Source organism: Megascapheus bottae, chromosome 1 (assembly GCF_031878675.1).
Source record: "Megascapheus bottae isolate mThoBot1 chromosome 1, mThoBot2.hap1, whole genome shotgun sequence".
NCBI lineage: Eukaryota > Metazoa > Chordata > Mammalia > Rodentia > Geomyidae > Megascapheus > Megascapheus bottae.
This window is the reverse complement of record NC_143509.1, coordinates 48,861,747-48,877,421: the sequence shown is the minus strand read 5'-3', so window position 1 is coordinate 48,877,421 and position 15,675 is coordinate 48,861,747.

Genomic DNA, 15,675 nt, shown 5'->3' with positions numbered 1-15,675 from the left:
AAGTTGTGGTATTTGTACACAATGGAATTCTATGCTGCTGTCAGAAAGAATGACATTGCCCCATTTGTTAGGAAATGGAAAGACTTAGAAAAAATCATATTAAGTGAAGTAAGCCAGACTCAGAGGAACTTAGGCTGAATGGTTTCCCTCATTCGTCATAATCAGTAGAAATCTTGGGCTCTACTAGCAGAGATTTGCAATAGAGCAAAATCTTGATACATAAGGACATATAATGTGAAGCTAATTGAAAGGACCTCCAGGATATTGAAACAAAAGCCATATAATGAATGATTGTTTTCCTTAATGTACTATGTTGTCTCTCATCTCCTTTGCTGTCCCTTGGTTATCTCATATTGGTATAGTATCTCACTTTGTTATCTGATATATTGAATTTATTTGTATTTGGATATTTGAAATTTGATAGGGAAGGGGGGAAAACCAAGACGGGTGGGGGGTGTGGGGGGGGGAGGGAAATGGGTACCAAGACATGTGAAAGGGTATCAATGTATGTGAATTAATGCACCTTCTATCTGGCAAATATCATGTAACCCTTTTACTAATTACAATAAAAAAATTATAAAAAAAAACAAATTAGTGTCTGATAATTCATATTTATTGTTTTTTTTTGGCCAGTCCTGGGCTTGAGCTCAGGGCCTGAGTCCTGTCCTTGGATTTTCTCAAGGCTAGAGCTCAACCACTTGAGCCTCAGCACCACTTCCGGCTTTTTGCTATGTATGTGGTACCGAGGAATCGAACCTGGGTCTTCGTGCATGCCAGGCAAGCACTTTAACCACTAGGCCAAACTCCCGGCCTCATATTTATTCTTGATCTCCACTTTTATTTGTTTGTTTTGGCAATCATGGGCCTGGAACTCCGGACCTGGGCACTGTCCCTGAGCTCTTCGTTTCAAGGCTAGAACTCTACTTCTGTGAGCCATAGCTACACTTCCAATTTTGAGCTGTTAATTGGAGATAGTCCCTCAGAGACTTTTCTACCAAGGCCAGGTTCAAACTGTGATCCTCAGATCTCAGCCTCTCAATTTTCTAGGATTATAGTCATGAGCCACAGGCACCCAGCAGGAACAATTCTTCAATTGAATGGTTCCTGGACCACTGTGATTTTCATGTAAAGGAAAACGAAATCAAGCAACGGATACAGAAAAATCATTTTGTGATGAAGCTGTCTGAAAAATAAATTAGTAAACTTGACCTATCACTTCCATGCTACACGTTTAGCTGTATAATCAAGTTAATCCTTCTTTATTAGTATTTATACAGGAACCAGTTTGATAAATATTTTCCGGTAAGTATTCTACTAAATTACACTAAAAGTTTTAATTTTGCTCCAGTATCTATTTACCTACCTGTTGACACACCTAACAAAGGACAGACAGATAGATAGTTGGATAGATAGATAATTTGGGGAGGCAGTATATTAGGGTTCAAACTCTGTTTTTCTCTCTGAAGTTCTACTACTTGAGTAACCCCCCTTCCCTGCCATTTCTGGCTTTTTGGTGGTTAATTGGAGATAAGAGTCTCATGAACTTTTCTGTTCAGATTAGTTTCAAACTATGATCCTCAGTGCTCAGCCTCCTGAGTAACTAGCTAGAATTGCAGTCATGAGCCAAGTCTCCTGGAGTATTTCTATATTCATTGGACTTCTTTTGTAGTGGATAGTCAATAAAAACTTATTGTAATTTAATAGTAGCTCAAAACAGATGGAAACACATCCAGTTCCAGAAACTGAAAGAGAATATTTGAGTTACATTGAGAGGAGAGAATAAAAAGAGAATGATAAGCTGAAGTTGAAGGGAGAAGGATAAATAAAAACGATGGAGGAAAATACTACACATTTTAATTCAAGAAGGTTTATCCTTCTACCTTAGGGAGCCAGAAAGTATAGCTAGGAGACTGCTTAAGACCAAGAACATGGGCAATACCTCGATGTGGAAAGCAAATGGAAGGTTTTCATTTTATTTGTGGGATGTGAATTCCAGAGGTCATGGTGGTCCCTCACACTTGGCATTAACTCCAAGACCATGCAAGAAAAGTTGGCACAGATACTGTTCTTATTAAAGATACTATAGGCAGGGCGGTGTGGCTCATGCCTGTAATCCTAGCTACTCAGGAGGCTGAGATCTGATTAGCATGTTTCAAAGCCAGTCTGGGCACAAAAGGACCTGTGACTCTTATCACCAATTCACCTCTAGAAAATGGAAAGTGGGGCTTGGCTCAAGGATAGAGTGGTAGCCTTGAGCTGAAGAGCTCAAGGACAGTGCCCAGGCTGCGTTCAAGCCCCATGATCCACAAAAAACAACAAAAGATACAATAGAAGAAACCTATTCATGTCACATCTTGGCAGGAACAAAGCAAAAACTTCTAAGTTTATTTGTTGTGCCACTTTGTTATCAATAGAGATCTCAAAGTTAACTTAGCTAAACTGAACTCCTGACCTTTTTAATATTACGTTTTGCCGAAGACTTACTCATCTTTATTAATTTAACTGCACCCTATCAGTCTAAAAGACTAAAGTCATTCTGGTTTTCTCTCTTTTGGTTAATCCCTACATTCATTTCACAAGGAAATCTTATCAAAAGATATCTAGGCTCTAAAAGTCTCTTACTACCATATCTCTGCTATGAGAGACTCATAATTAGTTCTTACCTGAGTAATAGTTGCCTCTAAAATGCTCAATTTATATTCACCTCTATCCGAACATATTCCATAGTTAACATGGGGATATAATGATCATTTTAAGAAGTCATTTTAGAGCAGAAATACTGGGTAGAAAGTATGAACTTTTCTCAAATAAACTCTGTCTCCATACCCCCTATTATCAATATATTTCACAAGAGGAGATTGTAAAATACAGGTTCAAATGGTGAACCAATATTGGCACAAAAAGTGCTGTTTATAATCTAAGCTTCACTTCTGTGTTGGATGGAAAAGACAAATTTATTGCAAATATACCTAGAGTATGTTTACTGATTTAAATCCTGTGTGTTCTGCCTACCCATCACCCTTCCCCACCCGCTCCTCCACACTAACATCTGCCATCCACTGATGTTTTTATTTCCCATGGTTTTACTCTTCCCAGACTATCATATAGTTGGAATCATACAGTATGTATCATTTTGCATTTGTCCTCTTTGAGTTAATGTATATATTAGTCTCCTCCATGTCTTTATGGCTTGATAGCTCTTTACTTCTCAAAATTGAATAAAATTCTACTGTCTGAAAAATGGAAGAGGAAGCATGGGAATGTAATGGAGAGTGAGCTTGTTCAGAATCTACTGTACACATTTATGGCTTGTAATGAAATCCCTCATGTCGTTAATGTATGCTAATTCAACAATAAAAAATTAAAAGTCTATTGTCTGGATAGATCAGCATTTATTTATCAATTCACTTCTGAAGGACATCTGAGTACTTCCAAGTTTTGGCAATTACTATTAAAGCTTCTATGAATATCCATGTGTGGATTTTTATGCAGACATATGTATTTCAACTCCTCAGAGCAAATAACCAAGCTCAAGAGTTGTTGGGATGCATAACTATGTAGGAAAAAAGTCCCAAGCTGTCTTCTTCAGTGACAGTCCATCTCAGCAATAGGAGTTCCCCTTGCTTCATATGCTTACCAGCATCTGATGTTACCAGTGCTCTGGATTTTAGACATTCTTTTATCCCCCCAACAGTCACCTCCTCAACAGGAGCCATTACTACAGCCTTTCCCAAACCCTGGACTCTCTCCAATTACTTATCTAACATGTGTAATTGGTCCTTTTCTCCTAGAACTTGAATGACACACTATGGCTCAGTACTATTTGTAGATTGCATTTGTTTACTATGACTGTATTGGAAATCCATGAATGAGGACATCATTATTTTATTCTACGATTTATATCCTGAGTTCTAAAGAAGCTTACTTGATACTTAAGGCATAGACAAATTTTTAAGTAATGTTTCCTGGTTGTAAAAATTTCACAAAGTAACCAGATGCAAATGTAATAAGGACAAGACCTTACCTATGGGAGTATGGATGAAATCCATAATTTTCTCGCTAAGTGATCTTAATGAAATCTCATTTGTAGCCAACTATGAATAACTTCTGAAGAAACTGTGTAAATATACTCTATGTTATTATGGGCACTAGCCTAATATATGCAGAAGGCTATTGGTGCATGGACTGCTCTCATATCCACAACAGATTTTGTTCTCATAACAATTTTGTAACTTTTAATTACATGGTGCAGAATAAACATGTCTGCTCCCTTCAGAAAGACTTTATGATTTCAACAAAGAAATATAAACATTTAATTCACAAGAATGAATGCCAGTGGTGGGAAGACAGATGAAAGTTCACCATGAGATGAAGGGCCTTCAGAGATTAATCAGATGTAACTAACCGGTTTTCATAGTAACTGGAATTTGAGCTCTCTGAATTTGCTAAGCATCTTTAAGGGGAGAAAAGAATACTCAAGCAACTCTAGGCTGAAGCAAACTATAAATACCTGCACAGTATAACTGCTGAAATTAACACATAGGGAGTATTGTTGTTTCTCAGAAATGGACAGGTTCAATTGAACCCTTTTTAACAACTATCTGAAGATCATAATCATAAAAGTATATATGTTTTACAAAGATATTTCTGCAACCAAGTTTGTTAGTGTCAACCATCACAATAATGGAATCTTCACAGCCAGTGGTTTATGGAAATTAGTGACTACCAAGTAGATTCATGGTAGTTCAACAGAAGGTACCCTTTGTGGTCTAGGATATAAAATAAAATAATTACAGTGATGTGGAGTGATCATGGCACTTTAAAAGAAATTTAAAACTGGTCATTTTCTGTTGCTTGATTTCCAAAATTATTTACCTGTATTTGGTTCTTTGATAGATCTTTAGAAGTTCCATTTAAATTATGTCTCAAACATTAATTCTAATAGAACTGTTTTTTAAATTGTTTTCCTTTTTTCATTAAAGATCTTTGAAGATTTTCTACAAATCTCTTTTTGCGAGTTGATATGCATTTTCTTTATTCCTTTTTAAGTTATATTCAATTAGTTGTACACAGGGATTTCAATTCAATGCATGAGTTTATGAGTATAATGCATTTTGATCAATGTCACTTCTTTCATTATGCCCCCTGTCATCTATACCTATCCTTCCCATCCCCCCTCAATTTCATGTATATACATTGGAGATTATGGCTTCATTTGCCTATCCTTCCTCTCTTTATTCATCTACCCTCACCCTCATACACAGATCATGTTGCCAATGCCACTGGTTCCAGCTTTCTGGTATTCATTTTGTTAAGCTGTAAGTTAGTTGTTTAAGGGAGTTTACACCATTGCAATCTTCCCCTTCATACATTATACTTTATACAACATATTTGTGTATGTCTGTATGTGATCCTATGTGTATATAAATATATATGCATTTCTACTTTAGATCTAATGTCCACATATGAGAGAAAGCATGCCTTCATTTTTATTATTGTTGTAAAGATTGATGTCCAGCGGGGTTACAGTTATAAAGAATACATTTCTTTTGGAACAGTGTCATCCCTTTCCTTGCTCTCTCCACCTATAAGTTGTATAACTCATTTTTTTCCATTCCCAGGGCTTGAACTCACTGGCTGGGCATTGTTCCTGGGTTTTCTCAAGCTAGTGCGCTATACCACTCGAGCCACAGCACCACTTCTAGCGGTTTTTTTTTGTTTGTTTGTTTTAATGTGGTACAGAGGAATTGAACCCAGGGTTTCATGCATGCTTTCTGTGGAGTCTAGAGCATCTGGATAGACTTCGGAGAAGGAGGAGATCTGTGAGTTTGAGCTGTGTGTAGTAGCAGATGAATTGGGTCCGCTGTTGCCTGCTTGGTATGACACATCTACAACTTTGACCCTGGAGGTCTAGCTTATTTATTTTCATCTGACCACATGCTCTCCTTTAATTTTCAGTTTGGTTGTTCCATATTTGTTTCATTTGTTCTAGAAGCATGACTTTTTATAAGACAACTTTAAAATTCAATATTGTTGACAGAAATGAAATAGAGCTGCGATAGTACTCAATAGCATCCTGGGGACAGTGAAATGAAACTCACCTAGAATATTATACTTAAAGCAGAATTTGAAATACTTTGGAATTGGGTAAGAGAAATAAGACAACGAAAATTTGTTGGTCATAAGATCCTCTCTTGGTAGAGAATGATTTTTTTTTAAGTTACAACAAAGAAAAAAAGCAGAATATATATTTTAAAGGAAGCTTTCACTTCTAAATTTATTTTGCTCTGTGACTTTTGTACAAACTAAGTCCATTCAGATATTCTTAAAAATTTAATATTAGGCACTGGAAGAATAGTATCTTTTATGTTATTTTCATAAGTGTAGCTCTGAGAAAATGAAATAAAACTAGTGCCCCTATATGAAATGAAATTGGTGATAAAATGGATGTTATATTTCTTCATTTGAAAAAAAGCTATCTTTCCTCCAAAATTAGACCAGTCTACTCCTATGATCTGACTCATAAAGAAAGCAATGTATATCAATCAATATGTCAGATTTTTAGTTTATCAAGATAAAAAGTCATATTGCTTAGAGATACTGAAACTGTCAATAGTTGAAAGTTCTTTGATTTTATTATCATATTTTTGAGAAGAATTTTCCCTTTGGGGAAAAGTAAGTTGCAATATGAAAAAACTCATAATTTCTCTTTTTAGAATGATTGATGAAGCCATGTGCAGTGGCTCACGCCTGTGATTCTAGCTACTCAGGAGGCTGAGATCTGAGGATTAAGGTTCCAAGCCAGCCTGGGCACAAAAGAACCTGAGACACTTATTTCCAATTAACCTCTAGAAAATGGAAAGTGGGGCTTGGCTCAAGGGTAGGGTGGTAGCCTTGAGCTGAAGAGCTCATGGATAGTGCCCAGGCCATGTTCAAGTCCCATGACCCACAAAAAAATAATTGATGAAATAATTTGTCTTTATGTTTTAAACAAGGGCAGAAACATGACTTAAGGAGTAGAGCACAAGTGTCGGGAGTGTACTCTAGCATGCAGGAGGGCCTGGGTTTGATTCCTCAGTACCACATACAGTGAAAAAGCTGGAAGTGGCACTGTGGCTCAAGTGGCAGAGAGCTAGGCTTGAGCAAAAAATGTCCAAGGGCAGTGCCTAGGCCCTGAGTTCAAGCCCCAGGACTGGCAAAAAAAAAAAAGAAAGAAAGAAAAAAGAAAAGAAAAAAGAAGTAGAGTACCTAGCACCAAGTATAAAGCCCTGAGTTCAAATTCCAGAACCTCCAAATTAAAAGGGATATATATATATATATATATATATTAACTATTGTAGCATTTTCTCCAGATTTAATGGGAAATTGAGCATACAACATGAAGTTATTTTTCAGCTCACCTTATTTTCAGCTTAATTTTATGTATATCAATTTCCAGGTGAGATTATAATGATTAAGAATCTGAGCTAACTGATTGATTGTCTTCTAAATATAGAAGATCTGTAGCTATTTTATTTTATTGAAGACTATGGAGAGACAAAATAAATAAGCTTATGGATTTATAAGAAATATTTGTCAGTTGTGTGATTATCTGATAGACGTGGAACCATTGCCATCTATAATGTGTCCTATACATTGCATTAATGCTATGTAAAGAGACCTAAATAATAGATGGCTAACAATCTCTTAAATAGTATAAAAATACTATTAACCTGCTAGATATCTCTGGAATTGTACATATCTTTTTTCTCTGGAAAGGGTGACCAATGAACGGAACAGTTTGATTAGCTTACAAAATGAGAAGCAGCTATTCATATGAACATTCATATGGCAATGGATAGTCATGAGTGAGTCAGACTATATAGTCTATATTCTATAGAATCTATACTGTATAAAGGTAAAGAGTTTATCATAGAGACATAAATATACACACACCATATGTCCTTGTGAAAATGCATATATGAGATACACACACACACACACACACACACACACACACATATATATATATATATATATTTTGGTCAGTCCTGGGCTTGAACTCTGCTTCTGAGCGTTATCCCTGAGCTCTTCAGCTTAAGGCTACTGCCCTACCCCTGGAGTCACAGCACCACTTCTGGTTTTCTAGTGGTTAATTGGCAATAAGTGTCGAGTCTCATGGTCTTTAGTGCCTGGGCTGACTTTGAACCTCAGTCCTCAGATCTCAGCCTCCTGAGTAGCTAGGATTACAGGCACAAGCTACCATGCCAGGCAGATGTGTACATATTTTTATTATCACAATCTCATTTTTACATGATAGCATCAAGACTCAGTGCCTACAGGTAGTTACAAGACATTAATTGTAACTGATTAAACATCTATGAGTTTTTACTCTTCCAGTCTTATTGATGAGTAATGTTTTAATTTTTTATATCTTTATTCTGGCTGCTTTCAGCAAAGTTCACTTTCTACTGTATTAACTAATGTAGTTAATTCTGCTTTGACTTCTGCATTGAAAACTTCCTCTAAATTCTCTCTCAGATTTATTTCTGTTTAGTCAATACTTCCTAATGAATAGGCTTAAAATAACCAATTATATAATAATGAATATCTTTGATAATGTGAATAATTTAAAGGTCCATTGTCATTTACACATAGGACATTTTTCAACCCCTCTTCCCAATTCTGTAGGTTACCTAAGCTGAGTTTCCATACAACAACATTAACATGGAAAAAGTTGAAGAGCAAATGATTTCTCCTATTGCCTCCTACAATGGGCCCCTCCCCCTGCAGACTCAGAATGACAATTACAGGGTCAGGCCCACTTGACTTCATGTTTGAACCTTTTACTTATGCTGCAACTCCAATTTTGTTTTATCTCCCTATTACCTACAAACTTTCCCTTTGTTGGTAAATATTAAAGAACCATTGAATGGGTATCTCATATCCCATGGAATGATTTTCTTTTCTTTTTTTTTTTCTTTTTTGCCATTCCTGGGCTTGAGCTCAGGGACTGAGCACTGTCCTTGGACTTTCTCAAGGCCAGAGCTCTAACACTTGAGACTCAGCACCACTTCTGGCTTTTTTTCTATGCATGTGGTACCGAGGAATCGAACTCAGACTTCATGCATGCTTGGCAAGCGCTCTACCACTAGGCTAAACTCCTGGCCCCCATGGAATGATTTTCTTCTGCAGTATGTCTTAAGAAACATTGTTAATGCTATGCCTTGTCTTATTTACAAAGGAAACATTATAATAATTTCTGTTTTCAATCTTCCTAAACTATGGTTCAAATAACAATTACAGGAATTGAAAATGCATCAATTTACTTAAACCACAGCAACTTAGGTTGGCCTGCATTGGATCTTTAATTGGGGATGCAATAGGATAAAGTATCTCAGAGAACTGGATCAAATACTGGTGAAAGTAGATTTTAAGGAATTGCTTATTGTTGATGGCATTAACCATGGTGATATCATCATGCCTATGTTGGTAAGTCCTTACACATTTTTATGTGTGAGATTATATAAATCTTGAGATCTATTTTAAATAACTTAATGCATAAATATTTTGTTTTCTTATTTATTTGCTCTGGATAATGTTCATGTGCTGAATATGAGAGTAGGTCTCATACTGGTTAACTGTAATTATCACAACTCTGCTTTGTATAAGTAATGAAATTCAATGTTACTTTTTGCTTAGGGTCCATTTAGGAATAACACATGAATGAATCCAATGCATATCACAATTGAAATTTCATAGGGACAGGTGGAAAAAACTATGAAAGAATGAAGGGTTGACATTGTCCAAAAAGAAATGTATTCATTACTTTATTCGTGAAACAATAACCCATCTGTTCATCACCTTTATAAAAACAATAAAAAATAAAAGAAATTCAAATTTCAATCAGAACACATGCTGAAAAGCAATTTTACTCACTTTTTTCCTTACTGTGTCTTAAAATCAACTCTATCCCAAATAAATGTTTGTCAAAACCAGAAACTCATGTTGTTCAAGTCTGCATAAAAATAAGTGTCAATCAAACACAGATTCTACTATCTGCTTTTCCTCATGTCTATATTGTGACTCTTTTTATATTTTCCAAAATATAAAATAAAGGCCCACTCAGACAAAAAAATATTCAGGTACCATTTGTAGTAAATTTGTCTCCTATTGAGGATCTTGGTGACACATGCCTTGGAATTAGTATAGAAGATGGGAATAAAAAACAAGGGAAATTGTGATTGTATCCAGCTTAGAAAAATATATCCAACCTATTAGTGAATATACTTGCACTCAGTTTGATTTATAGTATGCAAATCAAAATATTAATCTGACATAGTATTTTGACCATGAGATTTATAACATTAAAGACTGTTAATAGTTTTTTTGGGGGCAATAAAATGTGGAACTAAGCACTTCTATTCACTGTTCGTGGATCTATTTATTAGTCAAGTCTTTTCTTTGAGGTCAATTGGTCTAAATAGATTTTAAAAATTAATGCATATTCATACCTACTCAGCATTCTTACTTTTAGGAATAATTAGGAATTCATTCTATAGTTATAAGCTATTAAAAGGAAAAATGTTTGTATAATGATATTCACTGGAACATTGCTAATAACATTTAGACTTGCAGTAAAGGAGGTATTTAAGTAGACAGATTAGATATTAAGAGTACAGCTATCCAATTAACAATAAAGCCATTATAAAGATTGAGATGTGTGAGAAAACGTCAATAAATACTGTATACCTTTAAATTTTCCCATACTGTCAGCGTCAAGTGAATTTATGCAAAGACTGAGTTATTATCACTATGTAAATTGTTGACTTCTTGCAAAACAATCACTTCCACACAAGTACATGATGGTATATGTGATCTTGTTTGATATGGTTCTCTGTAGTGATCAAATAAACATCCTTAAAAGTAATTGCAAGTCACCCTGAAAAGCAGGACCTAACACTGTAGCTAACACTATCAGCAGCAACTAACAAGGGCTAATATTTTCTAAGAATAGTTTAACATTTATTATAGTTACCTCAAGTAAGATATATCATTGTTTAGTTTTATTTACTTTGACAGAGGTTCAATGTGGCTGCGCAGTTAATATAAAATCATGCCTGGGAAGCTTCTCAAGCCAGTAGAAAGGTAAGAAATACAGTTACCATGAATACAAAGCAGAGCTTGGCTACCAAATTTTCCATGAGTCTAACATTACAGTTTTACTAGTTAACTGAAATGGTGGTCTTCTTGTGCCACACAAATCTGTAACATTGGCTTTAACCTGTCCAGGTGATTGAACAGAATAGCATCATAGTAGTGTGACATCAGGAAGATGATTGAAAGACTAACATATAGTTCATCCTGATCTGAGCTTTGTTGAATTATTTACCTAGAACATTTAATTTCATTGACTCAAGAGGTACTAGATATATAAATTTAAAATCTGCACGTGTCCAGATTTAGAAAAAAATGGATATGTTCTGATTCAGGAACCTGTGCATAACCAATCTGTATGGATAAAGCAAACCTGGGTTCGTTTAGCTTTGTAAGTGAATCTTTAGTAAAATTTAATAATGAAACTTAAGACCCATTATCGTTTATTTCAAAGCCCTCTGTGTTGGAGTTTGGTGAGTTAGATAGCTAGTAGGAATAGCTATCTAGCTCAGTGTAGATTAAGGTTTTACTGAGAGTAAACTACTCAGTGCTTCAGCATGAAAATAAGGAACCTACATCCAGGAACACGTTTTTGGGTAGCACAGCTTTGTGAGTTTACCATGAGTCTTCATGTGAAACGCGGTCAGTTTGTGTACCAAGATCTTAAGTCTCAGTGTTTTAAATAAGTCATCAATTCTTTAAAGGCAGCGTTTTGGATTTACAAGTTATGATGAGCAGAAATCTGAGCCCAGAGATGATTCTGAGCAAAAAAGGTGGGGGGGGGATTTTAATGTAGCACTCTCCTCTCTACTTCTACAATTAAACCCAGAAAAAAAATGCTTTCATTTCCACAGTAAACTACACTTTTTTTCCTATGCTAAAAGGAAACATTTGGGGCCGGGAGTTTGGCCTGGTGGTTCAATGCTTGCCTAGCATGAATGAAGACCCAGGTTTGATTCCTCGGTACCACAAACACAGAAAAAGGCTAGAATTGGTGCTGTCGCTCAAGGAGTAGTGCTATCGCCATGAGAAAAGTCCAAGGACAATGCTCAAGCCCCGAGGTCAAGCCCCACTACTGGCCAAAAAAAAAAAAAAGGAAACATTTAAAATTTCAGATTACTTTAAATTTTAGTGCATGTGTGTGTGTGTGCATGTGTGTGTGTGTTGATATTGGTGTTTGAACTCTGGACCTTTACACTTGCTTGTTCAATTGGCAATAATATCACATGACCCATGATTTCATTCGTTTTGCTAGTGGTCCGGTTTTAGGTGGGAGTGTTTAGGAATTTCCTCTGGGTTTCAGCCTTTTGGAAGGAAGATTATAGACACGAACCACCAGCACCTGATGAAGTTCAGAAATGTCTATGACTATAGTTTTTAAAAAAAGATTAACTTGAATTTCCTTGCTGGTAATTATTTCACATTTCTTTGATGGGTCAGTCCAGCTAATAGTACTAATAATGAGCTCTGTGAATCTGAAACTCTGAGTTTGGGGCATGTAGTATGGAGGTGTTCACACGCAATAAATCCGTGGGGGAACCCCCCATGTCATGAACTTTCATTATAAACAACTATCCATTTCAAGCTTTCCTTGCTAGTAACAGAGAGCCTAATATGAGAATGCCAGTGGTTTCCACAGATCTTTCAAAAAGTTGTTGCATGTTTTTGATGCAATTTGGGAAATTGTTTACTTTTAAAATACAGATTCACAGCTAGCGTGAAAAAAATGTGTTTGAGGATTTTCCTAATTGCAATAAATATTCAGTATTTTTCTAATACAAATGAATTTGTTTACAAATAAAGTATGCATCTTAAAAGAAAAAATATTGTAATAGTAAATTGAATTTAAAGTGGGATGCAGAGTTACACTATGGTGAACATTTTCAAGTGATCTCTAATTGCCATACATGGTTAAGTTTTTGCTATTCTTTTTGCTTTTAATAAATATTATTTGATAAAACTCTTGAAATGACTAAATTATTTATAATTAATAGGAATATAGAAGATCCCTTTTCTACACTTGCAGAGATTTTTTTTCCCTCAGTTAATTATTGTACATTGGGGAAAATCTTACCTGTCTGAGAACCATTGATTCTGAGCTCAAAAGCTCCAGAAACGGTTTCTCTGCTTAACTGCCAGCGTATATTCCCCTTCTCTCTTCAGTCGGGGAATGTACAGATAAAGAAACTAAATCCAAAAGGCAACAAACAGAATTGAAAGATTAAAATGGTATGGAGAAGTTATAGTGGGAAGATTAATAAAGGAGTCAAAATTAGGGCCTGGTGGTAGAGTGCTTGCCTAGCATGGACAAAGACCCGGGTTCAATTCCTTGGTACCACATACATAGAAAAAAGCCATAAGTGGTACTGAGGTTCAGCTGGTAGAGTTCTAGCCTTGAGAAAGTCCAAGGCAGTGCTCAGGCCCTGAGCTCAAAGTCAGAACTGGCAAAAAAAATTAGCTTGATAAAATGTTGCTACATGGGCGATGCAGGACAGGTGCTGGATTTCAACATGAGTGATGATGCTGTGCTGGGTGTGAGCATCCTTTTGTCTTATTTTGTATTCTAAGGGTCTTCATTGTGTATTAATAAGTGAATATGAACATCCTTTCCTCTAAGACAGGCGCTCAGAGCATCAGATTGCTTGTAATTTAGGAACAGTAGTTGTTTTCTCTTCATATGTTTTTCTCTTTTGCATAGAACACTTTTCTCTTGGTTCTTTTCTTTAGAAAATTCTGCAATGGTTTCTATTTTCTTCTCCCTTTAGTTTTTTCTTGGGGTCTCATTATTCTCCCTCATGGTTGATGTAGGTCATCACCCTTGTTCTTATGCCTCTAAACTGTTCACAGAAACATGCCATTGTGCACAGATTACTGCTTCAGATAGGGTTGAACTACCATCTTTGTACCCTGGCTCGCATCTAATCACAATCCTCCTGATATTCACTTCCTGAGTAACTGGGATTAAAGGAGTGACCCATCACGATTAACCTTATAAAGTTTCTTCACTTAGGCAGCAATCTCCTTTCACTGAAACAGCACACTCCACAGGCAGATGTAAAGAATTCTGGTCTTACGATGTCGCGTAGGCCACACAAGACCAATTGCTTTGTCACTCTGATTTTCTTCTTTAAAATCTGATGCTTGGAGCAGGGCACAGTGGCTCACGCCTGTAATCCTAGCTACTCAGGAGGCTGATCTGAGGATCAAGGTTAAAAGCCTGCTGGGACACAAAAGTACCTGAGACTCTTATCTCCAAATAACCTCTCAAAAATGGGATGTGGAGCTTTGCTCAAAGGTAGGGTGGTAGCCTTGAGCTGAAGAGTTCAGGGACAGGGCTCAGGACAAGTTTAAACCTCATGGCATCCCCCCACCACACACACACACACACACACACACACACACACACACACACACACACACACACACACACTCACAGATCTGGTGCGTGGGTTTGAATTCAGGACCAGCACCTTGTTCAGCTTTCTCTCTTGGCTGGCATTATACCCCTTGAGTTATGACTCCAGCTAAGATTTTTGCTAGTTGTTTTGTAAATGGATTTAGAAGGACTTTCCAGTCACTACTCAAATTGACACTTGATCCTCTAGATCTCAGCCTCCTGAATAGTTCGGTGTGAGCACCACTGTGTGTGTGAGAGTGTGTGTATGAATATGCATCTCTCGGTCTATGCTTTAGCCATGTGTTACAAATATGCTCCCCAAAGACCACTGGAATCACAATGATCAACATGAAAATGAAGAATTTCCTCTGCCAGGTGTGGTGGCTCATGCCTGTAATCCTAGCTATTCAGGAGGCTAAGATCTGAGGATCTCAGTTCAAAGCCAGCCCCGGCACTAAAGCCTGTGAGACTCTTATCTCCAATTAACCACCCCAAAACCAGAAATCCCCCTGTGGATCCATGGGTAGGGCAGTAGCCTTGAGCTGAAGAGCTCAGGGACAACACCTAGGCCCAAAGTTCAAGTCCCATGACCAAAAAAAAAAAAAAAAAAAGCAACACAAAATTTACTTCCACTGAATGGTACACCATTAGCCAAACTCTGGCAAGCAGAGCAGGTAGGTTGCTTCCCATATTTATTCCTAATATGGCAGGCCAGGCTCCCTGCTCAGATTGGTTGAGTTTAGATTTGCAGTCTGCTTGTGATTGACAAATTTGAATAGGGTAAAATACAGTATATTTACATAAGGTGACTTTGAAGGAAGATGAACTGTACACAGATATAATGTCAAACCTCTCAACTTGTGCTATTTCGTGAAGAAGTTGAGATTTGTCTTCTGAAGTGTGTCTTAATTCCATGTTGAAAAAAGGATGAACAATTTAAGACCAAATTTCAAAAGTCCTTACTTATCCCAAAGCAGCTCCTCTTTGCTTAAATAAAAGCCAAGCTAACAGATCAAAGAAGGAACTGTTAAGCAACATATTTTGATAGAAAAAACTGTGTTTCTCATACATGGGCTTCTTGAAAACATGTTACTTTATTTTGAAAAAAGTTGCACAAATATGCATACATTCATGGGGTTTAT